Here is a 27,363-nt window from a genome sequence, read left to right on the forward strand (position 1 = left end):
AAAAGAAAAATTTCCTTTTGTTTCTCAAGAAGATTGCGAGGATGCCTAAGCGTGGTAACATCAACGATTTCAATCCCGATGTTGAAGATTGGGCCACGTATGTAGAACGCATAGAGATATATTGTAAGGCAAATAAAATATCAGATGAAGATAAAGCACTAACCTTACTAAACTCAATGGGTGCGAAGACATACGGGCTATTGAAGCATCTTCTATCACCAGCTAAACCGGCGGATCAGACTTTCGCTAAAATTGTTGCTGTCCTGAAAAATCATTTGAACCCCACACCGCTGATGTTAGCGGAACGATTTAAATTTTATGCGAGAACGCAACTGAAAGAGGAAAGCAACGCGGAGTATTTAATTGAACTGCGTAAGCTAGCGAAATACTGTCAGTTTGGGGAAAGCCTGACAGAGGCACTGAGAGACAAATTCGTGTGTGGATTGTCGAAAGAAGGAACACAAAAGCGGCTGCTTGAAGAGAATGATCTTACACTTGATAAGGCTGTCACTATTGCAGCATCGCACGAAGCCGCAGCGAGAGGCACTGCGGAAATGCAGCTGAAGGCAGCGGTACTCAGCGTAGATCAAATGGCTTTGGGTACAACGAAATGTTATCGTTGTGGAAAGACAACACACGATCAGAACCAATGCTGGTTTAAAAACCAGGAATGTAGAAAATGTGGCAAGCTTGGTCACATAGCTAAAGTATGCCGGTCAGGAAAGAAGACCAGCAACAAAAAGTCACCGCAGGAAAAGTGCAGAAAGGTACATAAGGTGGCTGAGAAGAGTTCGGATGAACAGAATTCGGATTCAGACTCCAACAGCAAGGAACTGGGTAGTCTGAGAATTCACAATGTGAGTAAGGAAGCTGACCGACAAACTATCTGGGTCACACTGCAGATAGCAGGAGTCCAAGTGAAGGTGGAATTGGACACCGGATCGGCGTTGACGGTCATGAATAAGCAAGATTACAAAAGGTTATTCACACATATTCCCCTACGGGATACGGAGATAGTATTGCAGACATACACGGGGCAAAGAGTATACCCCATCGGAAAGATAAAAGTCAAGGTGATACACAAGGGCAAAGAACACCAAGGAATGGACATATATGTACTACCTGAGGGAGGTCCACCACTTCTGGGACGGGAGTGGATCAGGAAAATAAATATGGACTGGCACTCCCTAAGAGCAATAACGGTAGATTCCGGAAAAAAATGTCAAACCTGAACGATTGTCCAGAATATTGGATGAGGCTAAAGAGGTGTTCCAACAGGGACTGGGAACACTGAGAGGAATTAAGGCAAAAATCAAGATTGCAGAACATGCAAACCCAAAATTTTTCAAAGCCAGACCGGTACCTTATGCGATAAGACCTGCTGTGGAAGCTGAGCTGGAAGAGCTAGAACGTTCAGGAGTACTGTCTAAGGTGGACTGGAGTGAGTGGGCCACGCCCATTGTTCCCGTCATGAAGCGTTCATCGAGTAACAAGCCAGGGGAACCGGGGAAGGTCCGCATCTGTGGAGACTTCAAGATCACAGTTAATCCGGTGCTTCACACGGTGCAGTATCCGCTTCCGCGGATTGAGGATATCTTTGCTTCACTGTCTGGTGGGAAACACTTCACCAAGATAGACCTGGCGCAAGCGTACTTACAGATGGAAGTTGAGGAAGAGTCGCGCCAGTATCTCACAATCAACACGCACAGAGGCTTGTATCGATATAATAGACTGGTTTTTGGAGTGGCTTCGGCTCCAGCAATTTGGCAGAGGGCCATGGAGCAGGTATTACAGGGAATTCCAAACACTCAATGTTACTTGGACGATATCCTGATTACAGGAGATGACGATGAGGAACACCTTGCAAATTTGAAACTGGTGCTCACCAGATTGAAGGAATATGGACTTCGAGTTAATCGCCAGAAATGTGAGTTCTTTCAGAAACGGATCTCGTACTGTGGTCATGTCATTGACCAGGAGGGGCTGCACAAGTCACCTGACAAGATCGAAGCTGTTGTGAAGGCTCCCGCTCCGGAAAATGTGTCCCAGTTGAGGTCGTTCCTAGGGTTGATTAACTATTACCATAAGTTTCTGCCAAATCTATCCACGGTGCTGCACCCGCTGAATGCTCTTTTGCAGAAAGTAGTACCATGGAAGTGGAGCGAGGACTGTAAGAAGGCCTTTCGCAAAAGCAAGGCATTGATCACCTCAGAGGAAGTGTTGGCTCATTTCAACCCAACGCTACCTATTCGTTTAGCTTGTGATGCTTCTCCTTATGGTATTGGAGTAGTACTCTCACACAAGTTGCCAAATGGCTTGGAAAGGCCAGTTGCATTTGCATCCAGATCATTGACCTCCGCTGAGCGCAACTATGCTCAGATAGATAGGGAGGCTCTCAGCCTGGTGTGGGGAGTAAAGAAGTTTAATCATTACCTGCAGGGCCAGAAGTTTACACTGCTGACAGACCACCAGCCGTTGGTATCCATATTCAACCCTAAAAAGGGCGTTTCCATTATGACAGCGCAAAGGCTACAGAGGTGGTCCCTTTTCCTAGAGGCACACCAATATGACATAGAATACAAAGGATCAAAACAGCATGGGAATGCTGACGGTTTATCGCGCCTACCGTTGCCAACGGTAGAAGAGGCGCCTACAGTGGACCCAGTGGAGATGTTCCACTCAACCATAGTGGAATGTCTACCAGTAACAAATTCTACCATTGAAAAGGAAACGAGAAATGACCCGACTCTCTCACGAGTCTACCATTTAACGGTGAAGGGATGGCCAGCACACGACGAACCACTGTTGCCAGCATTCTCGCAAAGAAGAGAACAGCTGTCAGTGTGCCGAGGAACCTTGATGTGTGGATCCAGAGTGGTGATTCCACCCAAACTTCAGCATAAAGTGCTAAAGGAGCTTCACGAGGGGCATCTGGGTGGAGTGAAAATGAAGAACCTAGCCAGAGCGTTTGTGTGGTGGCCAGGTATCGATGGAGACATCGAAGAAATGACCAAGAGCTGTCTAGGATGCCAGAAGGTCCAAAACGCCCCACCACAAGCCCCTCTACATCCATGGGAGTGGCCATCATCTCCATGGCAAAGGGTACATATGGACTTTGCTGGTCCATTTATGGACTCAATGTTCTTAATCGCGGTGGATGCACACTCCAAGTGGCCGGAGGTAATAACGATGTCCTCCACCACCACGGAAAAAACCATCACAGTATTAAGGACCATATTTGCCAGGAATGGGCTGCCGGAACAGATCTGTTCTGATAATGGACCACAATTTGTGTCCGAAGAATTCAGGAAGTTCTTAAAAAACAATGGGGTTAAGCACTACACGTCCGCCCCATACCATCCCGCCACCAATGGATTAGCTGAAAGGTTTGTCCAGACCTTCAAGAAGGCCATAAAGGCCATGGGTAATGAAGACATAAATCTACAACATAAGGTAGATAACTTCTTGTTTGCGTACAGGAATGCAACATATGCGGTTACAAACCAAACTCCCGCCATGATGTTTTTCAATAGAAGACTAAGATGCCGGCTGGATTTGATCAAGCCAAACATCAGAAGGGACGTAGAGAACCGGCAATTTCAAGGCATGAATGAAAGGCCAACTAGAACCTTCCAGATAGGTCAACAAGTTTTGGCCCGGGACTACCGTACCGAGAAATGGCAGCCTGGAACTATTTGCACACGACTAGGACCGCTGATGTATACCGTGGACATTGGTGAAAGCATAATAAGGCACCATGCTGACCAGATCATAGAGTCATCCGAAAAGGGACAACCTACACCACAACTTTATACGCCTAATGATGAAGCAGAGATACCCATAGTATCTACCTCCGATCCGGTGATACTGGAACCAGATGAACCCAACACTGGCATTCAAGCCGAATCGACCTTGCCAAAAGAACCTACTACACCACCGAAAACTACTACACCACCGAGGCGTTATCCGGACCGAGTCAGGAAGCCTCCAGAGAGACTGAATCTGTGAACTGTTTTTACAGGAAGTTGTGTATATATGTTATTATGTTATGTTTAATGGGGAATATATACTGTTAAGCTAAAAAGGGAGGATTGTGGTGTATGTAACCGTTCCACCTTTAAGAGAACTATTTTAAGAGATGCACTACCTTATCATGGCTGCTGTATACTGTAATACCAGTGGTGACCACACCGGTATATAAGTGCTGTGTAATGATTTATTGGGCAGTTCAGCCCGGACCTTCGACTAGTAAAGACCTGTTAAAAGTTACTCTTGTGGTCTGTGTAGTAATTCTCATTATAACACACAGACTTAACAGTCTAGACCCCTCATGATTTTGAACACCTCTATCAAATCTCTTCATCTTCTCTGCTCTAAGAACAACCCCAGCTTCTCTAGTCTATCCACATAACTGTAATTCCTCATCCCTGGAACCATTCTCGTAAATTTTTTCTGCACCCTCTCGAAGGCCTTCACATCCTTCCTGAAGAAGTGCGGTGCCCAGAATTGGACACAATAACTCCAGTGTTGGTCAAACCAGTGTTTTATAAAGGTTCATCATAACTTCCTTGCTTTTGGACTCTATACCTCTATTTATAAAGCCCAGGATCATGTATGCTTTTTTAACCGCTTTCTCAACCCGCCCTGCCTCCTTCAACGATTTGATCTCTGTTCCTGCACCCTCTTTAGAATTGTACCCTTTAGTTTATAGATTCCTTCAAAAGCTGTTCTGTGCAAACTGCATGTTTCAGAGTTGGCAAATGTCCAGTTTCAGCAATCCAAACATTTTCTCTGCTTACCAGGTAACAGAACTAAGTAAAAGGTGCAAAACCCTTCCTCTTAAGTGAACAGTTTCTACATAACTGTGTGGAGTAAATGGAATGAATGGGTGACAAGGCAAAAGAGCCCATTTGGTAATTTTGGGAGGGGATTGAAAGAGCCGTGACTATGAAGGAGCATTACTTAAACATTATAAATTTAGCTTGAATGGCAATGCTTTGCAGATCAATTGAGGAAAATTATAGTGCGAACACAAGAGAAACAAACACTTGGAAAATGAAACTGAAGCCTTTAATTAGTCTGTATATTTATTTTAATTAGAAATTATGTAATGAGGAAAAAGTATTAAGCGTGTTCCATACAATCCACTTTCCTTACTCAATCCAGCTTGCATCAAGGAAAGATTCTGTATTTCTCCCTGCCCACACGCCAAAGTAAAACAAGCAAAACTACAACATATATATTGAAACTTACATCATCTTTAACACTATACTTTCCTTGAGTTGACATTTCCATGGTAACTCCAGTTAGGGAACCATCATGTTCCACGACATTTGATTGAGGTTAGGACACCAAACTCATTTTAAAAACTAGCTAGATGTGTAACGGCTTTAAAGGCATAAATGACACAGCATTAACTGCTTTAGCCAAGAGTCTGTTCCTATCCACTATGTGGGAGAAATTCCTATACTCTCAAATCTTGCTCAAGACTTCACATAATACTACTGTTCTGTACCCATCATCTAAGTCAAATAATCCTCTTGCATCTATACTATTTATTCTTTTTAGTTTTTTAAAACATGGATAATATTTTTAAAAATCAGTTCTGCAACTCCCCTTCAACACTTAGACATTAGTTTAGTTCCAAGAAAGGAGGTTGTCAAATCAAGCTGCACTTCAGGACTTGAGCACTTCAGAGTGGTAGAGGGGAGTGCTGCACTGTCAGATTAAACCCGGACCATGTCTATCTGTTCACGTGAGAGTAAAAGATCTCATAGCACTTTTGGAATTCTTCCTCTCAATCAACACCGCCAAAGACAGGTTCATTGACGATTTGTCTCATTTGCTATTTTTAGGACCTCATGTACAAATTAGCCAACACAACAGTGATATTATTTTAAATAAATAATTCATTAGTTGTAAAGTACTTTGGGATGTCCTGGTGATGTGAAAAGAATTATATATGTGCATTTATATATTTCTTCTTCAGAGCTGTAAGTCACAGAATCATTCTTGTTACTCTCCAGTAGATCAGTGTCTTCATGAAGAAATAGTGCTCAAAACTGCGCCTAATATTCCAAATGTAAACCCTCCGATAATAACTTGTTTTCATTTATGGCCAAATATCTTTGAGAACATGATTAACCTCGTTTATAATCACTTCACATTGCCGAAATACTTTTAGTGAGTGATCAATAATCACACTCAAATCCTTTCCCATTTGTACAAGTAGACATGTTTTCATGGTTTATACAATTCATGCTTCCAACCATACACATATATTTACATTAAATTAAAATCTATCTGCAATTCCTTGGCCTAATCATTGAATTGGTACCATCAATCTATCTTGTACTGCTGACCTGACTATGTAGTTTAAGATATTCAGTAAATTTTGTAGTACAGGTATTTTTTTGCCCACATCATTTATGAATTGTGTGAAGAATATGGGACCCAGCCTTTGTTATAACTCTCCAAGCCAGATTTTTTCCACTTACTTACTTAACTTTTCTACCTTCTGCTGTTTATTGTTAAGACAGATAACAATCAAATTAGTTAATTTGCCAATAATTCTATGAACATTAATTACTTCACCCATTTTCCCCTCCTTTTTCTGAAACAGATGCTGCTTATGGTTCCAGGAGAGCTGTACCTTATCCAAGCAGCTCGCCCTAACCCTAACCCAAGCAGCTCGCCCTAACCCTAACCCAAGCAGCTCGCCCTAACCCAAGCAGCTCGTCCTAACCCTAACCCAAGCAGCTCGACCTAACCCGAACCCAAGCAGCTCGCCCTAACCCGAACCCAAGCAGCTCGCCCTAACCCTAACCCAAGCAGCTCGCCCTAACCCTAACAGCTCGACCTAACCCTAACCCAAGCAGCTCGCCCTAACCCTAACCCAAGCAGCTGGCCCTAACCCTAACAGCTCGCTCTAACCCTAACGCAAGCAGCTCGCCCTAACCCTAACCCAATCAGCTCGCCCTAACCCGAACCCAAGCAGCTCGCCCTAACCCTAACCCAAGCAGCGCGCCCTAACCCACCCTAACCCAAGCAGCTCGCTCTAACCCTCATCCCAAGCAGCGCGCCCTAACCCTCATCCCAAGCAGCGCGCCCTAACCCAAGCAGCGCGCCCTAACCCTAATCCAAGCAGCGCGCCCTAACCCACCCTAACCGAAGCAGCTCGACTTAACCCTAACCCAAGCAGCTCACCCTAACCCTAACCCAAGCAGCTCGCCCTAACCCACCCTAACCCAAGCAGCTCGCCCTAGCCCTAACCCAAGCAGCTCGTCCAACCCACCCTAACCCAAGCAGCTCGCCCTAACCCACCCTAACCCAAGCACCTCGACCTAACCCTAACCCAAGCAGCTCGCCGTAACCCTAACCCAAGCAGCGCGCCCTAACCCTAACCCAAGCAGCGCGCCCTAACCCTAACCCAAGCAGCGCGCCCTAACCCTAACAGCGCGCCCTAACCCTAACCCAAGCAGCGCGCCCTAACTCTAACCCAAGCAGCGCGTCCTAACCCTAACCCAAGCAGCTCGTCCTAACCCTAACCCAAGCAGCTTGCCCTAACCCACCCAACCCAAGCAGCTCGCCCTAACTCTAACCCAAGCAGCTCGTCCTAACCCTAACCCAAGCAGCTTGCCCTAACCCACCCAACCCAAGCAGCTCGTCCTAACCCTAACCCAAGCAGCTCGCCCTAACCCTAACCCAAGCAGCTCGTCCTAACCCTAACCCAAGCAGCTCGTCCTAACCCTAACCCAAGCAGCTCGCCCTAACCCTAACCCAAGCAGCTCGTCCTAACCCTAACCCAAGCAAGCCTAAATACTGATGTCAAAATAGGGTGCAGGGCATTGTGGTCAAGGTTACTCTTGTCTGCGGTTGTGCATTTGCTGTGTCGCTAGTTAGCAGTCAGCAATGGGAACTCTGCCTAATTTCTCCTCACTAGTCCAAGAACATCAATGCTAATTATAGTGTTCACGCTGCTATTCAAGGTGAGCTCAACTAGTTTAGCATAGAACACTGATCAAGTCTAATGTTTAAAGCTTTCTAAAATTCCTAACAGAATGTAACTACTGGATTACCCTAATAAACTAATTTAATTACCCGAGAAATGTTCCACCTAAAATGTTAACCTAACTTTCTCTTCTAAACTTTGACTTGCCTGCTGTGTGCTTCTAGAATTTTCTGCTTTTTTCCCTCCGTCAAGTCCTCTACACATTATGGATATATTAAAATCAGTACATACATTACACATTCCTCTTTTAGACATCACCATTCTCCATCATACCTCTGGCAGCACCTGGATAGGATTTCCCATTATTAATTAAGCAATAGCAGTCACTGGTCCCAGCCAAGCTAGGAGCTCCCCTCTACCACTACATGAACATTCAGAGTTCAGACGACTTCCAGCCTCACTCCCCAGATACAGGCAAGTTTACACCTGTTTCCCATTCCAATATATTGTAGACTTCTTTTAAAATGTAATTTCTTATCTGTTTGCTTAAAAGTTTGAACTTAAAATTTGTTTCCTTGGCCACCTTTTTTTGATTTCTTACCCTCTACTTTGGAACCTTGCTCTGACTAGGCCTCCAGGCAGATCCTCAGCCCAGAGTTTTCTCTCCCAGTGCCACTCATAGATCTCACTGTTATCTTCAGGTCCACAGGCAGGGAAGTCCTGTTGCTCTTTCCAGACCTGCATAGGGAAATCCCACTGCCACCTGCTCTCTTCAGTCACCGCTCTTATAGCCCTAACCAAGCTTTCATTTCTCCAAACTCCCTTCAATAAACCATGCTAACCACCCCAGGTCCACTCTCTCACCTCTCTGCAGACACCTCCCCGACTCCAATCCTACTACTGTTAACTACACTAACCATCCCAGGCCCACTCTCTTATCTCTCTGCAGACACCTCTGCTATGTCTGCTGACTACTGCCAGCGACACAGTGCTCGCATGCCACAGCCTTTACAATCCACTGTTGCCCTCCACAGAAAACAAAATTGAGAAGCAATGTTGCTGAGGATATGTTAGTGATGGAGTCATAGAGTTATACAGCACAGAAAGAGGCCCTTCGGCCCATCATGTCTGTGCCGGCCATCAAGCCCTGTCTATTCTGATCCCATTTTCCAGCACTTGGTCCGTAGCCTTGTATGCTATGGCGTTTCAAGTGCTCATCTAAATGCTTCTTGAATGTTGAGGGTTCCTGCCTCTACCACCCTTTCAGGCAGTGAGTTCCAGATTCCAACCACCCTCTGGGTGAAAAAGTTCTTCCTCAAATGCCCTCTAAACCTCCTGCCCCTTACCTTGAAACTATGCCCCCTGATTATTGACCTCTCTACTAAGGAGGTAAGTTCCTTTCTATCTACCCTATCTATGCCCCTCATAATTTTGTACACCTCAATCAGGTCCCCCCTCAGCCTTCTCTGCTCTAAGGAAAACAACCTCAGCCTGTCCAGTCTCTCTTCATAGCTGAAGCGCTCCAGCCCAGGTAACATCCTGGTGAATCTGCTCTGCACCCTCTCCAATGCAATCACATCCCTCCTATAGTGTGGCGACCAGAACTGCACACAGTATTCCAGCTGTGGCCTAACTAGTGTTTTGTACAGCTCCATCATAACCTCCTTGCTCTTATATGCTATGCCTCGGCTAATGAAGGCAAGTATCCCATATGCCTTTTTAACTACCTTATCTACCTGTCCTGCTGCCTTCAGGGATCTATGTACATGCACACCAAGGTCCCTCTGATCCTCTGTCCTTCCTAGGGTCCTACCATTCATTGTGTATTCCCTTGCCTTGTTAGTCCTCCCAAAATGCATCACCTCACACTTTTCAGGGTTAAATTCCATTTGCCACTGTTCTGCCCATCTAACCAACCTGCCTATATCGTCCTGTAGCCCGAGGCTTCCCTCCTCGCTATTTACCACTACCAATTTTCGTGTCATCTGCGAACTTACTGATCATACCTCCTACATTCATATCTAAATCATTAATGTACATTACAAACAGCAAAGGACCCAGCACCGATCCCTGCTGTACACCACTGGACACAGGCTTCCAGTCACAAAAACAATCTTCGATCATCACTCTCTGCCTCCCGCCACTAAGCCGATTTTGGATCCAATGTGCCAAATTGCCCTAGATCCCATGGACTCTTACCTTCTTAACCAGTCTCCCATGCGGGACTTTGTCAAAAGCCTTACTGAAGTCCATGTAGACTACATCAACTGCACTACCCTCATCCACACATCAAGTCACCCCCTTGAAAAATTCAACCAAATTGGTTAGACATGATCTCCCCCTGACAAAGCCATGCTGACTATCCTTGATTAATCCTTGCCTCTCCAAGTGGAGACTAATTTTGTCCCTCAGAACTTTTTCCAATAATTTCCTTACCACTGATGTTAGGCTCACTGGCATGTAATTCCCTGGTTTATCCCTACTACCCTTCTTGAATAATGGTACTACGTTAGCTGTCCTCCAGTCCTCTGGCACATCCCCTGTGGCCAGAGAGGTTCTGAAAATTTGTGTCAGAGCCCCTGCAATCTCCTCCCTTGCCTCACACAGCAGCCTGGGATACATCTTGTCTGGGCCTGGGGATTTATCCACTTTTAAGCCCGCTAAAACCGCTAGTACCTCCTCCCTCTCAATACTAATTTGTTTCAAGTATATCACAATCCCCCTGCCTGATTTCTATGCCTACATCGTCCTTCTCCATAGTGAACACAGATGCAAAATATTCATTTAAAACCTCACCTACATCTTCTGGCTCTACACACAGATTGCCACTTTGGTCCCTACTCTTTCCCTGGTTATCCTCTTGCCCTTAATATACTTATAAAACACCTTGGGATTTTTCTTTATTTTGCCCGCCAGTGTTTTTTCATGCCCCCTCTTCGCTCTCCTAATTTCTTTTTTAAGTACCCCCTGCACTTTCTATACTCCTCTAGGGCTTCCACTGTTTTTAGTCCTTTGTATCTGCCAAAAGCCTCCCTTTTTTTCCTAATCCATTCTTGTATATCCCTTGACATCCAGGGTTCCCTGGGCTTGTTGGTCCCACCCTTGACCTTTACGGGAACACGTTGGCATTGTACTCTCTCTATTTCCTTTCTGAAAGACTCCCACTGCTCTGATGTGGATATTCCTATAAGTAGCTGATCCCAGTCCACTTTGGCCAGATCCTGCCTTATCATATTAAAATCAGCCTTCCCCCAATTTAGAACCTTTATTTCCGGTCCATCTTTGTCCTTTTCCATGACTACCTTAAATCTCACCGAATTATGGCCACCGTCACCAAAATGCTCTCCTACTGACACTTCTACCACTTGCCCAGCTACATTCCCTAGAATTAGGTCCAGTACTGCCCCCTCTCTTGTAGGACTTTCTACATGCTGGCTCAAAAAGCTCTCCTGGATGCACTTTAAGAATTCCACACCCTCTAAGCCTTTCACACTCTGACTATCCCAGTTAATATTGACATGAAAAACATTACCTTACCTTCTCCTTGAGCAAGCACATTGCTAAGTATTATTTTTATTCCATTTTTCATAGTTATTTCATAAGTTTTCGTTTCTCTAGTATTCCTTTAAAAATCCTAATTTTCATTTTAATCCCTTAATAAATGCAAATTATATTTTATAACATTTAGTTTCCAATTTACTGTGCCTTACAAAAATCTCGTTTTCATTTTTTTTAATCAAAACTTTTTATAACCTATTTACTGTTCAAAAATAAATTAATTCTATCTTTGCTCCAAGTTAATTCATATAACTGTCCACATTTGATTCATCCACTCCATTCCTTTCATACTTTATATCTAATGTAACATCTGATATTACATTTAAATAAATTATTCAGTCACTGCCACCCCACAGCCATCAACTAAAACATTTATATAATTCTCCTCTTATAAATTAGTTCATTAAATCTTCCACATCCAACTGATCTCATTCCATTGTTCTTTTTACAAAACACTATTGTCTCTGACCTCTCGTTAGCAACGCGACAGGAGATGCACGAATAATATTTTTATTTTGTAACAACTGACTAATTGTTTCACAACATATTGATAAAAATCTCCAGATGGGATTGCTTCTAATACTTGCACAATTTCCCCATCTATTTCCCCATCCCACTGGCAAGTCTTAGGACTTCAAATTTGCCTTTCTTCCTTCTTCAAGTTATGACAACTTGCAGGGGTAGGCAAGAGATTCAAGTTGTTACCCAAAACTGAGATCCGATTGCTCTGACAAGCAGGCAATGCTAATTCCTTCACTGTCACCTTCACTTCTTATCGTGATGACTGGGTCATCATCTGGGAATTGCAAGAATATAAACATTGGGTTTACAGAGGTTTAGTTGCTCAACAATAAGGTCGATGAATATACATTTTACAGCATTACATTACGAAATTCATTAGATGTTTGTTGTAATAGATACAGTAACTGGAGGGAACTTATCTTTAGAAGAATAGGTAGCGTTTTCTGCAGTCATGAGTGGGACTCTTGAATGGTCTCTTCCTTCCCAGGTGACAGGCTAATGTGCATAATGGTGTGGGTGGAAAAAATTCTGGAAAGGTAACTTGAGCAGGCTTAAGTTGTGTTCATGTTTGAAGCAATAAAATAGGGAAGAACTGGATGTAGGTCTTGCAAAAGGAGTTTGAGGAGTTATATTTTAGATTAAACAGCAAGACCTCTAGAATTACTTCCTGCTCGCAATGCACTTGCCTAGTTAGGAAGAGGCAGATTATACACATCATGTGCATGTCCACAGATCCCTGAAGGTAACAGGACAGGTAGATAAGGTGGTTAAGAAGGCATATGAGATACTTTCCTTTATTAGCCGAGGCATAGAATACAAGAGCAGGGAGGTTATGCTTGAACTGTATAAAACACTAGTTAGGCCACAGTTAGAGTACAGCGTACAGTTCTGGTCACCACATTACAGGAAAGATGTGATTGCACAAGAGAGGGTACAGAGAAGATTTACGAGGATGTTGCCAGGATGGAGAATTTTAGCTATGAGGAAAGATTGGATAGGCTGGGGTTGTTTTCTTTGGAAGAGGAGGCTGAGGGGAGATTTAATTGAGGTGTATAAAATTATGAGGGGCCTCGATAGAGTGGATAGGAAGGAGTTATTTCCCTTAGCAGAGGTCAATAACCAGGGGGCACAGATTTAAAGTAATTGGTAGAAGGATTAGAGGGAAGTTGGAGAACTTTTTTCACTCAGAGGAGGTCTGGAACTCACTGCCTGAAAGGGTGGCAGAGGCAGAAGCCCTCTGATATGCCTATCAATTAGTCCAATAAAAGGCGACGAGTTAAGAACGTAACTGAAGGTTTTTATTGGCTAAATAACAGAGCCCACCCTCGTGGGTGATCCGATCCAACAGGGAGGAATACTAGCCAGTCAGCTACCTTTATACCTGGGCAGGTAATGGGCGGAGTCGGAGGTGGTCAGCCCAGGTATAACAGTGCGACAAGAGGCGACCTCGTGTAGTGATGTGACAGTGAGAACAGTGAGAACAATATACAGTGATAACTATAACAGTGGTTTACCACATTCACCCCTTGTTTAGATTAGAGTCCGGCGGGGTGAAGTGTATTACCAGCTCTGGTATGTCAGTCTGTCCGGAGGCTTCGTTAGCCTCTCCGATCGTCGCAGCGGCGGTGTTACATTATCCGGTGTTAAAGCTGGTGTCTGCGTAGTCGGCAAAGGCTCGTGGGGTTCCGGCATGCCGTCTACCTCGGCTGGACTCGGGGGGTTGGGAGGGGGGGGTGAGGGTGCGAGGTCTCGTAAGGAGACAGTGTCCTCCCGTCCATCTGGGTAAGCCACATAGGCGTACTGGGGGTTGGCGTGCAGGAGGTTCACCTTCTCGACCAGGGGGTCCGTTTTATGGGCCCTCACGTGCTTTCGCAGCAAGACGGGTCCCGGAGAGGTCAGCCAGGTTGGTAGGGTGGTTCCCGTAGTCGACTTCCTGGGGAAGACAAACATTCGAGCATGGGGGGTGGTGTTAATGGCAGTGCAAAGTAGTGACCGGATGGAGTGCAGCGCAATCGGGAGGACCTCTTGCCAGCGGGAGGTTGGGAGGCCCTTAGACTTTAAGGCTAAGAGGGTGGCCTTCCATACCGTCGCGTTCTCTCTTTCCACCTGGCCGTTCCCTCGGGGGTTGTAGCTGGTGGTCCTGCTTGCTGCAATACCCCTCTCCAATAGGAACTGACGGAGTTCCTCGCTCATGAAGGAGGCGCCCCGGTCACTATGTATATAGTTCGGGAACCCGAACAAGGCGAAGAGTTTGTTCAGGCATTTAATGACCGTGTTACTGGTCATGTCTGGGCAGGGGAAGGCAAAGGGGAAACGGGAGTACTCATCAACGATGTTGAGGAAGTACACATTACGGTCGGATGACGGTAGGGGCCCCTTGAAGTCGATGCTCAGACGCTCGAAGGGGCGGGTGGCCTTGATCAGGCTTGCTCTGTCCGGCTTATAGAAGTGCGGTTTGCACTCAGCACAGATCTGGCAGTTCCTGGTCCTGACCTCCTCGATGGAGTATGGCAGGTTGTGGGCCTTAATGAAATGGTAGAGTCTGGTGACTCCGGGGTGGCAGAGGTCATTGTGGAGGGTCTGAAGTCTATCACTTTGCGCGCTGGCGCATGTAATGCGTGAAAGAGCATCAGGGGGGTCGTTCAGTTTACCGGGCCGGTACAAGATCTCATAATCATAGGTGGAAAGCTCGATTCTCCACCTCAAGATTTTGTCGTTCTTGATCTTGCCCCTCAGCTTGTTATTAAACATGAAGGCAACCGAGCGTTGGTCGGTGAGGAGGGTAAATCGTTTGCCTGCCAAGTAGTGCCTCCAGCGCCGTACTGCCTCCACAATTGCCTGGGCTTCCTTCTCGACCGACGAGTGTCGGGTCTCGGGGCCCTGTAGGGTCCTTGAGAAGAAGGCTACCGGCCTACCCTCCTGGTTAAGGGTAGCGGCTAGGGCGAAGTCGGATGCATCGCTCTCCACTTGGAAGGGGATTGACTCATCCACTGCGTGCATTGTGGCCTTGGCTATGTCTCCCTTAATGAGGGAGAAGGCCGCGCACGCCTCTTCCGTGAGGGGGAAGGATGTGGTTTTCAGGAGGGGTCTGGCTTTGTCCGCATAATTGGGTACCCATTGGGCATAGTAGGCGAAAAGCCCCAGGGTTCTCCTAAGTGCTTTTGGACAGTGGGGGAGGGGTAGCTCCATGAGGGGGCGCATTCTTTCGGGGTCGGGGCCGATGACTCCGTTCTCTACTACACAGCCAAGGATGGCAAGGCGCGCTGTGTTAAACACGCATTTCTCCTTATTGTAGGTGAGGTTCAGCCGTTGGGCCGTACGGAGGAATTTCTCCAGATTCACGTCATGGTCCTGCCGGTTGCGGCCGCAGATGGTGACGTTATCGAGATAGGGGAAAGTGGCCTGTAGTCCGTTCTGGTCAACCATCCGGTCCATCTCCCGTTGGAAAACCGAGACCCCGTTGGTGACACCAAAGGGGACCCTAAGGAATTGGTAGAGGCGGCCATTCGCCTCGAAGGCGGTGTACTGGCTGTCCTCCGGGCTGATGGGGAGTTGGTGGTAGGCCGACTTGAGGTCGATGGTCGAGAATACGCGGTATTGTGCAATCTCATTGACCATGTCCGATATGCGGGGGAGGGGGTATGCGTCCAGCTGGGTGTATCTGTTTATGGTCTGGCTGTAGTCGATAACCAGGCGATTTTTGTCGCCGGTCTTGACTACCACCACCTGGGCACGCCAGGGGCTGCTGCTCCCCTCAATAATGCCCTCTTTCAGGAGTCGCTGCACCTCAGAGCTAATGAAGGCTCTGTCCCCAGCGCTGTACCGCCTGCTCTTAGTAGCGACAGGTTTGCAGTCGGGGGTGAGGTTAGCGAACAGGGAAGGTGGCGGTACCTTGAGGGTGGATAGGCTGCAGGTGTTACGCGGTGGGCGGTTTAACTTTCGCTGGTTGTCGACTGTGAGTGGGGGGAGGGGTCCACCGTATGCTAGGGTTACACTTTGGAGGTGGGATTGGAAGTCCAGCCCTAGTATGACGGCAGCGCACAGCTGGGGGAGTACGAGGAGTTTAAAATTTTTATACTCTGTCCCTTTAACCGACAATGTCACGACACAGTAGCCGCTGATGTCTGTGGCGTGCGACCTCGATGCCATCGAGATGCGGCTGCGCGTTGGCAGGACGGGGAGGGAGTAGTGGCTCACCGTGTCTGGGTGGATGAAGCTCTCCGTGCTTCCGCTGTCGAACAGGCAGGTCGTGGCGTGGCCGTTGACTTTGATGTCCATCATTGAGCTGGCCAGGTGGTGCGGGCGGGCTTGATCCAGGGTCACGGAAGCTAGGGTGTAGATGAGCGCGTCGTTGTCATGACAAGATGGCGGCGAAGATGGCGGCCCCCGTAGTTCCCATGAGGCTCTGCAGGCTTCGGCTGCCCCGCACAAAGATGGCCGCCCCTGGTTTTCCCATGAGGCTCTGCAGGCTTCGGCTGCCCCGCACAAAGATGGCCGCCCCTGGTTTTCCCATGAGGCTCTGCAGGCTTCGGCTGCCCCGCACAAAGATGGCCGCCCCCAGGGTTCGCATGAGGCACTGCTGGCTTCTGAGGATTTGCTTCTGCAGGCCTTGGAGAAGTGGCCTTTCTTGAGGCAGGTTATGCAGGTCGAGTTTTTGGCTGGGCAGCGCGACCTCGGATGCTTCTCCTGGCCGCAAAAGAAGCAGCCAGCGGCCCGATCGGGGTTGCCTGATGTCGGGGCCGGTACCGGGGCTAGCGGGCCCGGTCGGATCCGTGATGCAGACGCTGAGGTAGGTCCCGGGGGCAGCGCTGTGAAGGGTGGTGGGGTGGGGGTCGGGCCCGAGTCCCAGGGTCGCGAATAGTACCTGGCAAACGCTTCCTGGTCTTGCTGGGTGGCCTCTAGGGTGAGGGCGAGGGCTTCGGCCTTGTCCAGGTCTATGTCCTTAGCTTCAAGCAGTCTTTGCCGTGTGTAGTCGGAACGTAGGCCTCTCACCAAGGCGTCGCGGACATTGTCTTCCATGTTCGCAGTAGCCGTCACCGCTTTAAAGTCACAGTTCCTGCCGAGTTGTCTCAGCGCTCGTGAAAATTCAGCTATCGATTCTCCTGGCTGTTGCTGGCGAGATCTTAAGAGATGCCTAGTGTACATGTAGTTTACCGGGCTCCGGTACTGCTGTTTCAGTAGGTTGATGGCGTCGTCGTACGTAGTCATGTCCTGGATGAGTGTATATACTCTCGGGCTCGCTTGGGCTTTCAGGACTCTTAGTTTGGATCTCTGAGGGACGACGGCTTCCTCCAGGTACGATTCGAAGCAGTCCAGCCAGTGTTTGAAGTCGTTGGCTGAGTTTGGTGCCTGTGGGTTTAGATCCAGGTATGGTGGTTTCAAGGCTTGCAGCCAAGCCGGCTGGTGTGGCCCGTTGTCTGGAGGCTGCTGTTGCTGTGCTGCTGGGTGAGCTCCTTGCTGTTGCTGTTCATTATCAGACATCTTTAAAATTTAGCCAATAAAATTGATATGCCTATCAATTAGTCCAATAAAAGGCGACGAGTTAAGAACGTAACTGAAGGTTTTTATTGGCTAAATAACAGAGCCCACCCTCGTGGGTGATCCGATCCAACAGGGAGGAATACTAGCCAGTCAGCTACCTTTATACCTGGGCAGGTAATGGGCGGAGTCGGAGGTGGTCAGCCCAGGTATAACAGTGCGACAAGAGGCGACCTCGTGTAGTGATGTGACAGTGAGAACAGTGAGAACAATATACAGTGATAACTATAACAGTGGTTTACCACACCCTCATCACACTTAAAAAGTACTTGGATGTGCACTTGAAGTGCTGTAACCTACAGGGCTAGATTTCAGGAGATGGTTTTATTCCTGTTCCTGGCTGGGGTGGAGATCGCCTTTACAGAAGGTAAGTACTATAGAAAATATAGGGACAGAGTGATCTCCTGGAAGAATTTCGATCGCATAGATGGGTCGGAGAGGAATTTCCCAGATTTTTTTCTCCCAAATTGGCCATTGGGTCTTTATCTGGTTTTTCGCCTCTCCCGGGAGATCACATGGGTTCGGGTGGATGCAGAGTGATAGAAGATTTGAGGTTAGGATCAGATCAGCCATGATCTTATTGAATGGTGGAGCAGGCTCGAGGGGCCGATTGGCCTACTCCTGCTCCTATTTCTTATGTTCTTATGTTCTTATGTAAACCAAGAGCTGGAAAGTGGGATTCGGCTGGATAGCTCTTTTTCAACCGGCACAGACACGATGGGCCAGAGTCTCCTCCTGTGCCATAAGGCACTTGCCAGAAGGCATTTCATAAAGTCCCACATAAGAGACTATTATCAAAGGTGGAAGCCCATGGAATTGAGGGCAAATTATTGATCTGGTTAGGAAATTGGCTGAGCAGGAGACAGGCAGTAGGGATAATGGGCAGGTACTCTAATTGGCAGGATGTGACTAGTGGTGTCCCGCAGGGATCTGGCCTCAACTATTCACAATATTTATTAATGATTTAGATGATGGCAAAGAAAATCATATATCCAAATTTGCCGATGACACAAAGATAGGTGGCACTGTAGGCAGTGTAGATGAAAGCATAAAATTACAAAGGGATATTGATAGATTAAGTGAATGGGCAAAACTGTGGCAAATGGATTTCAATGTAAGCAAATGTGAAGTCATCCACTTCGAACCTAAAAAGGATGGAACAGGGTCCTTTCTAAATGGTGAAAAGCTAGAAACAGTGGATGTCCAAAGAGACTTGGGGGTCCAGGTACACAGATCATTAAAATGTCATGAACAGGTACAGAAAATAATTTAAAAGGCCTTTATATCTAGAGGACTAGAATCCAAGGGGGTCGAAGTTATGCTGCAGCTGTACAAAACCCTGGTCAGACCACACCTGGAGCACTGGGAGCAGTTCTGGGCACCACACCTTAGGAAGGATCTATTGGCCTTGGAGGGAGTGCAGCGTAGGTTTACCAGAATGATACCTGGACTTCAAGGATTAAGTTACGAGGAGAAATTACACAAATTAGGGTTGTATTCCCTAGAATTTAGAAGGTTAAGGGGTGATCTGATCGAAGTTTTCAGGATATTAAGGGGAACAGATAAGGTAGATAGAGAGAAACTATTTCCGCTGGTTGGGGATTCTAGGACTAGGGGGTATAGTCTAAAAATTAGAGCCAGACCGTTCAGGAGTGAAATTAGGAAATTAGTTACTCTGATTTACCACCTTTAAAATATCACCATTTAGTTTATATTGCCTCTCCTTGTTCTTCCTACCAAAACGCATCACTTCACACTTCTGGGCTTTAAATTCCATCTGCCATGTATCTTTCCATGTCACCAGTCAGTCTATGACCTCCGGAAGTCTGCTACTATCCTCCTCGCTGTTTACTACATTTCCGAATTTCGTGTCATCTGCAAACTTTGACATTATGCCCTGTATACTCAAGTCCAGGTCATCAATATACATTAAAAAGAGCAATGGTCCTAATACTGACCCCTGGGTGACAGCATTGTGCACTTCTCTCCAGTCTGAAAAACAACGGTTCACTACTACTCTCTGCTTCCTGTCGTTGAGCCAATTCGGTATCCATACCGTCACTTTCCCCTTGATTCCATGGGCTTCCATCTTCTTAACAAGCATCCTATGTGGAACTTTGTCGAATGCCTTCCAAAAGTCCATATAGACAACATCCACTGCACTACCTTGAAGAACCTCTTCTGTTACTTCATCAAAGAATTCGATCAAGTTAGTGAGACACAATTTGCCTTTAACAAATCCATGCTGCCTCTCCTTGATTACCCTATGCCTTTCCAAATGAACGTTTATTTTGTCCCTGATAATGGTTTCCAATAACTTCCGCCCCACCAATGTTAGGCTGACTGGCCTGTAGTTTCCTGGTTTATCCCTCTTCCCTTTCTTGAATATTGGTATAACATTAGCAACCCTCCAATCCTTCAGCACTACTCCTGTATCCAATGAGAATTGAAAGATTGTGACCAATGCCTCTGCTATCTTTACCTTTGCTTCTTTCAGAAAGCTAGGATGCATTCCAGCTGGACCAGGTGCCTTACCAACTTTCAGTAATGCTAACCTTTTTAGTACGTCTTCTCTATTATTATCCTGTCCCTAATTTCCCTCTCCTCTTTTAGTGTACCATTCACCTCATTTGCTTCCTTTGCAAAGACAGATGCAAAGTACTCATTTAATACTTTAGCCATTTTTAAAAATTCGTTTACGGGATGGGGGCATCGCAGGCAAGGCCAGCATTTATTGCCCATCCCTAATTGCTCTCGAGAAGGTGGTGGTGAGCCGCCTTCTTGAACTGCTGCAGTCCGTGTGGTGAAGGTTCTCCCACAGTGCTGTTAAGTAGGGAGTTCCAGGATTTTGACCCAGCGATGAAGGAACGGTGATATACTTCTAAGTCAGGATGGTGTGTGACTTGGAGGGGAACTTGGAGGTGGTGGTGTTCCCATGCATCTGCTGCCCTTGTCCTTCTAGATGGAAGAGGTCATGGGTTTGGGAGGTGCTACCGAAGAAGCCTTGGCGAGTTGCTGCAGTGCATCTTGTAGATGGTACACACTGCAGCCACGGTACGCCGGTGGTGGACGGAATGAATGTTTAAGGTGGTGGGTGGGGTGCCAATCAAGCAGGCTGCTTTGTCCTGGATGGTGTTGAGCCTCTTGAGTGTTGTTGGAGGTGCACTCATCCAGGCAAGTGGAGAGTATTCCATCACACTCCTTACTTGCGCCTTGTAGATGGTGGAAAGGTTTTGGGGAGTCAGGAGGTGAGACACTCGCCGCAGAATACCTAGCCTCTGACTTGCTCTTGTTGCCACAGTATTTATGTGGCTGGTCCAGTTAAGTTTCTGGTCAATGGTGACCCCCCAGGATGTTGATGGTGGGGGACTCGGTGATGGTAATGCCGTTGAATGTCAAGGGGAGGTGGTTAGACATTGGCTTGTTGGAGAGTCATTGCCTGGCACTTCTGTGGCGCGAATGTTACCTGCTACTTATCAGCCAAAGCCTGAACGTCGTCCAGGTTTTGTTGCATGCGGGCATGGACTGCTTCATTAGCTGAGGAGTTGTGAATGGCGCTGAACACTGTGCAGTCATCAGCGAACATCCCCATTTCTGACCTTATGTTGGAGGGAAGGTCATTGATGAAGCAGCTGAAGATGGTTGGGCCCAGAACACTGCCCTGAGGAACTCCTGCAGCGATATCATCTGCCTCTACATGAAGATTTCCCTTTAGGTCCTTAATAGACCCAACTTTTTCCCCTCACGAACCTCTTACACTTTATACGTTTATAAAATGCTTTAGAGTTCAATTTAATGTTGCCTGCTAATCTTTTCTTGTAACCTCTCTGCCTCCCATTATTAACTTTTTAAATTCTCTCCTGTACTTTCCATAATCTTCCTGGTTATTAACTGAACCTTGCTCCTGACATTTGACATAAGCCTCCTTTTCCTGTTTTATTTTAACTTTTATTTCTTTTGTCATCTAGTGCACCCTAGCTTTGGATGCTCTACCTTTTCCCTTCAAAAGGAATATGCCTAGTTTGTGCCTGAACTATCTCTTCCCTCAACGCCTTCCATTGCTCCGTTACTGCTTTACCCTGCAATCGCCTTTTCCAATCTCTCTGTGCTCGGTCCCTTGTTAAATCACTGAAATTAGCTCTTCCAGTTGAGCATTTTTACCTTCAATATTTTCTGGTCTCTTTCCATAATTACTATGAACCGAGATGATGTTCTACTTTAACACACTCCACTTGCGTTATTTCATTTCCCAAAGCCAGATCCAACACTAGTTCCTTGCTGGACTGGAGAAAGTGATTGAGAAAGTTCTCCTGTGCACATCTCAGAAATTCCTCTCATGCCCTACCCTAAGCACTATGTTATTTCCAGTCTAGATTAGGGTAATTAAAGTCTCCTAATATTACTACTCTATTTTTGTTACATGCCTTTAAAATTTGCCAACAAATCTGCTCACCAGGAAGATTATGGAAAGTACAGGAGAGAATTTAAAAAGTTAATAACGGGAGACAGAGAGGTTACAAGAAAAGATTAGCAGGCAACGTTAAATTGAACCCCATCTCCTTCTCACTGTTTGGAACTCTATTAAAAAAAACTTCCAACAATTTAACAGCTCTCCCTTGGTTCCTCAACTCAAGCCAAATAGATTCAGTCCTAGAACCATCTAGTATATCCTTTCTATTTAGAACTGTAACACCATCCTTAATCAATACTGCCACGCCCCTCCTCTTTTTCCTTCTCTATCATTCCTGAATACTTGGTAATCAGGAATATTAAGAACCCAGTCCTGTCCATGCAACCATGTCACAATCAATGTTCCCCCTAATTTGTTTGTGTGTGTGTAGCCCCTTTAACGGGATGTGCGTCCCATTTAAATTTCCGCTTGCGTGATTTTTCTATTCAAAAGCCGGTGCGAGACCTCCCAATCCTCCCCAGCATTACTAGTTAACCTCAGCTCGAACATTGGTCCCAGCTCTGCTCGGGGGCAACCTGTCCATCTTCTAATGAGGACTAGGAGATTGTCTGCTCGGCATTGTTTATATATCAATGCACTTACATTACAAAAAAGTTGGGGAACTAAAGGCAATAAATAGAAGGGAGAGACATGATGCTGGAGTCTTAACAGAAACTTTGTCTGAGGCGCTACTGGAAACTAAGCTATAACATTTTCAGGAGACAGGAAATAAAAATAGAAATGAGGAGTCTTATTAATTATATATGATTACAGCTATAGAAAGGAACGATTTTATTGATGGTGTCACTCAGTCTTTCTGGGTAGAGTTCTGAAATAGTAAGGATTACGAATACATTTAGACAACTGAATAGTGCAAAAGAAAGAGGATGTGATTTGTAAGCAATTTAAGGAGGTTTGCAATGGTAGCAGTTGTAATTATAGAGATTTTGCTAAACTAGTCTGGGACAAGATAAAAGTTTATGGTCAAAATGTGAAGCAGTTTCTAGAACGTATCCAGGCTGTTTCCTTAATCAGTATAAAGAAAGACGAGCGCAGCACTAGATCGGATTCGGTATAACAAACAAGGCTAGTAAGTGACCTGAAAGTAGGAAACATTTAGGAAATTGTGACCATAACCTAATTAGCTTCCTATTGAAAACAGATAAAGAAATATGAAATCTGGAGTCCAAGGTAATGGATTGGCAAATAGCTAATTTCAGTAGGAGTAGGGGAAACCAAATCCAGATTAACTGGTTGGAAAAAATGGTAAACATGCAGCAGGACTCCAGTGGGAGAAATGAAATGAATAAGATAGAGGTTAAATAAATCCCTGTCAAAGGCTCCATGCATAAAAAGGCAGGTTGGAAAGGAGTTTTCAAAAAGTGGCACAGGATAGATAGAGGGGATTAAACAGAAGATGAGAAATATAAAAAGTATACATATTGAGCTTCAAAAGAAATTAGGAAGGTGAAGAGCGACTATGAAAGAAGACCAGCAGCCAACAGAATGGAAAGGGCTTTAAGAAGCACATAAAAAGTAAAAGAATTGTTAAAGTAGAGGTGGGACCACTTAAGAGATGAAAAGTGCCACCTTGTACTTGAGAGTGAGGGAATGGTGGAGATTATTTTTAAATAAGTATTACGTCTTTATTGGGATTGTAGGAGCCAGTCAGATCAGCACTACTGGAAATAAGGAGTTAAAGAAAACTATATTAAAACATTAATGAAACTGAAAGTAGAAATGTCAGCAAGCCTAGATGGTATGCATCCAAGAATATTGAGGGAGATTGGGGAGAATTTAATGCAGGTACTAGAGTAACTTTAAACTAATCCCACTTCCCTATTCTCTCCCCATATCTCGGTATCTTCTGCTTTATATATTTATCCAATTTTCCTTTAAAAGTTGCAAGAGTGTCTGCCTTAATCACTCTCTGTGCCAAAGCATTCCAAGGTCCAACAACCCCATGTAATGAAACTTCTTCTCCCTCTCCTTCAATCTCAGTATTGACGACCCTTTATCACTGGCTCCACCACCAAAGGAAATCATCTTTGCCTATTTACGCTATCAAAACCCTTCAGGTTCTGTTAAAGGAGTATAAGGTTCTGTTAAAGGAGTATGAGCAGCTAGGGGTCAAATTAAAAAACAGAACCTCAAGGGTAATAATCTCTGGGTTATTACCTGAGCCACGAGTGAATTTGGCTAGGATAAATAAAATTAAAGAGTTAAATGCGTGGCTCAAAGACTGGTGTGGGAGAAATGGGTTTTGCTTCTTGGGACACTGGCACCAGTACTGGGACAGGAGGGAGCTGTTCCGTTGGGACGGACTCCACTTGGCCAGTGCTGGGACTAGAGTCCTGGCGAATCATATAATTGGGCTGTAGAGAGGGCTTTAAACTAATTAATTAGTGGGGGGGAGGTTTCTAGATAGCAAATAACAGAAATGACAACGGAGAAGGTCATAGACTTAGGTAGCAGTGGGGAAATTAAAAAACAGAACGCGTCAGGAAGGGACAGAAGGTATGGAGTAAAAGGTAAAGTAGTAAAAGGGGGAAAAAACAGGAACTAAGTGTCACAAAACATATTTGAAAGTTCTTTATCTGAATGCATGCAGCATTCGTAACAAAATGAATGAGTTAACGGCACAAATAACTACATATGGGTATGATCTTGTGGCCATTACAGAAACATGGCTGCAGGGTGACCATGACTGGGAATTAAACATACCAGGTCATTTAACAATCAGGAAGGACAGGCAGGAAGGGAGGGGAGGTGGGGTGGCTATGTTAATAAAGGAAGGAATCACTATAATACAGAGAAATGATATTGGGTCAAAGGAGCAGGATAGTGAAACAGTTTGGATAGAGATAAGGAATAATAAGGGGAAAAAAACACTAGTGGGCGTAGTCTATAGGCCTCCGAACAGTTGCAACTCTGTTGGACGGAGTATTAATCAGGAAATAGTTGAGGCTTGTAATAAGGGAACAGCTATAATTATGGGGGATTTTTACTATCATATTAACTGGACAAATCAAATTGGGCAGAGCAGCCTTGAGGATGAGTTCATTGAGTGTATTAGGGATGGGTTTCTTGAGCAGTATGTAACTGAACCGACCAGGGGGCAAGCAACCTTAGATTTGGTCCTGTGTAATGAGACAGGATTAATTAAAAATGTCCTAGTAAAGGATCCCCTTGGAATGAGTGACCATAACATGGTTGAATTCCATATTCAAGTAGAGGGTGAGAAGGTTGGATCTCAAACAAGCGTGCTGAGCTTGAATAAAGGAGACTATGAAGGTATGAGAGCGGAATTGATTAGAGTGGACTGGGAAAATAGATTAAAGGGTAAGACGGTACATGATCAGTGGTGTACATTTAAGGAGTTATTTTACAACTTCCAAAAAATATATATTCCACCGAGGAAAAAAGGGTGTAAAAGAAAAGATAGCCATCCGTGGCTAAGTAAAGTAATTAAGGATAGTATCCGACTAAAAACAAGGGCATATAAGGTAGCCAAATCTAGTAGGAGGATAGAAGATTGGGAAGTCTTTAAAAGACAGCAAAAAATAACTAAAAGATTGATTAAGAAAGGGAAGATAGATTATGAAAGTAAATTAGCAAAAAATATAAAAACGGATAGCAAAAGTTTCTATAGTTATATAAAAAGAAAAAGGGTGGCTAAAGTAAATGTTGGTCCCTTAGAGGATGAGACTGGGAAATTAATAGTGGGAAACATGGAGATGGCAATAACGCTGAATAAATATTTTGTATCAGTCTTTACGGTAGAGGACACTAAGAATATCCCAACACTGGACAAACAGGGGGTTCTAGGGGGAGAGGAGCTAGATATGATTAAAATCACTAAGGAAGTGGTACTTGGTAAAATAATGGGACTTAAGCCGGATAAATCCCCTGGACCTGATGGCTTACATCCTAGGGTCTTGAGGGAAGTGGTGGTAGGGATTGTGGATGCATTGGTAATAATTTTCCAAAACTCCCTGGACTCAGCAAAGGTCCCGGCAGATTGGAAAACTGCTAATGTAACACCCTTATTTAAAAAGGGTAGTAGGCAGAAGGCTGGAAACTATAGACCTGTTAGCCTAACATCTGTGGTTGGTAAAATGTTAGAGTCCATTATTAAGGAGACAGTAACGGGACATTTGGATAAACATAATTTAATAGGACAAACTCAGCATGGTTTCATGAAGGGGAAGTCATGTTTGACAAATTTGCTTGAGTTCTTTGAGGAAGTAACATACAGGGTGGATAAAGAAGAACCAGTGGACGTAGTGTATTTAGACTTCCAAAAGGCATTTGACAAGGTGCCACACAAAAGATTATTGCTCAAGATAAAAAATCACGGGATTGGGGGTAATATTCTGGCGTGGGTGGAGCATTGGCTATCTAACAGAAGGCAGAGAGTTGGGATAAATGGTTCATTCTCAGACTGGCAATCAGTAACTAGTGGTGTTCCGCAGGGGTCAGTGCTGGGTCCCCAACTCTTTACAATCTATATTAACGATTTGGAGGAAGGGACCAAGTGTAACATATCAAAGTTTGCAGATGATACAAAGATGGGAGGGAAAGTAGTGAGTGAGGAGGACATAAAAAACCTGCAAAGTGACATAGACAGGCTAAGTAAGTGGGCAGAGATTTGGCAGATGGAATACAATACTGGAAAGTGTGAGGTTATGCACTTTGGCAGGAAAAATCATAGAGCAAGTTATTATCTTAATGGCAAGAAACTGGAAAGTACTGTAGTACAAAGGGATCTGGGGGTCCTGGTGCACGAAACTCAAAAAGTTAGTATGCAGGTGCAGCAAGTGATCAAGAAGGCCAATGGAATGTTGGCTTTTATTGCTAGGGGGATAGAATATAAAAACAGGGAGGTATTGCTGCAGTTATACAAGGTATTGGTGAGACCGCACCTGGAATACTGCATACAGTTTTGGTGTCCATACTTAAGAAAAGACATACTTGCTCTCGAGTCAGTACAAAGAAGGTTCACTCGGTTAATCCCAGGGATGAGGGGGTGGTCATATGAGGAGAGGTTGAGTAGATTGGGACTCTACTCATTGGAGTTCAGAAGAATGAGAGGCGATCTTATTGAAACATATAAGATTGTGAAGGGGCTTGATCGGGTGGATGCGGTGAGGATGTTCCCAATGATGGGTGAAACTAGAACTAGGGGGCATAATCTTAGAATAAGGGGCTGCTCTTTCAAAACTGAAATGAGGAGAAACTTCTTCACTCAGAGAGTGGTAGGTTTGTGGAATTTGCTGCTCCAGAAAGCTGTGGAAGCTACATCATTAAATAAATTTAAAACAGAAATAGATAGTTTCCTAGA

At 45.3% G+C, this 27,363-nt stretch overlaps 1 protein-coding gene across 3 annotated transcripts in view; it reads right to left on the bottom strand.

Moving 5' to 3' along the window:
* Positions 1-27,363, bottom strand: part of parp11 (poly(ADP-ribose) polymerase family member 11) — a 190,511-nt gene that overhangs the window by 109,372 nt on the left and 53,776 nt on the right. The window contains exon 9 of one of the 3 annotated variants that reach the window (XR_015081465.1): positions 12,006-12,305. The exons of the other annotated variants lie outside the window; for them this stretch is intronic. The gene's annotated coding sequence lies outside the window, so the exon portion shown is untranslated. Of the gene's footprint in view, positions 1-12,005; positions 12,306-27,363 lie in introns of those variants that run through there. 3 annotated transcript variants of the gene reach the window in all.

This window comes from Somniosus microcephalus, chromosome 16 (genome assembly GCF_052327205.1).
Source record: "Somniosus microcephalus isolate GS21.2 chromosome 16, FLI_Smic_1.0, whole genome shotgun sequence".
NCBI classification, from domain to species: domain Eukaryota; kingdom Metazoa; phylum Chordata; class Chondrichthyes; order Squaliformes; family Somniosidae; genus Somniosus; species Somniosus microcephalus.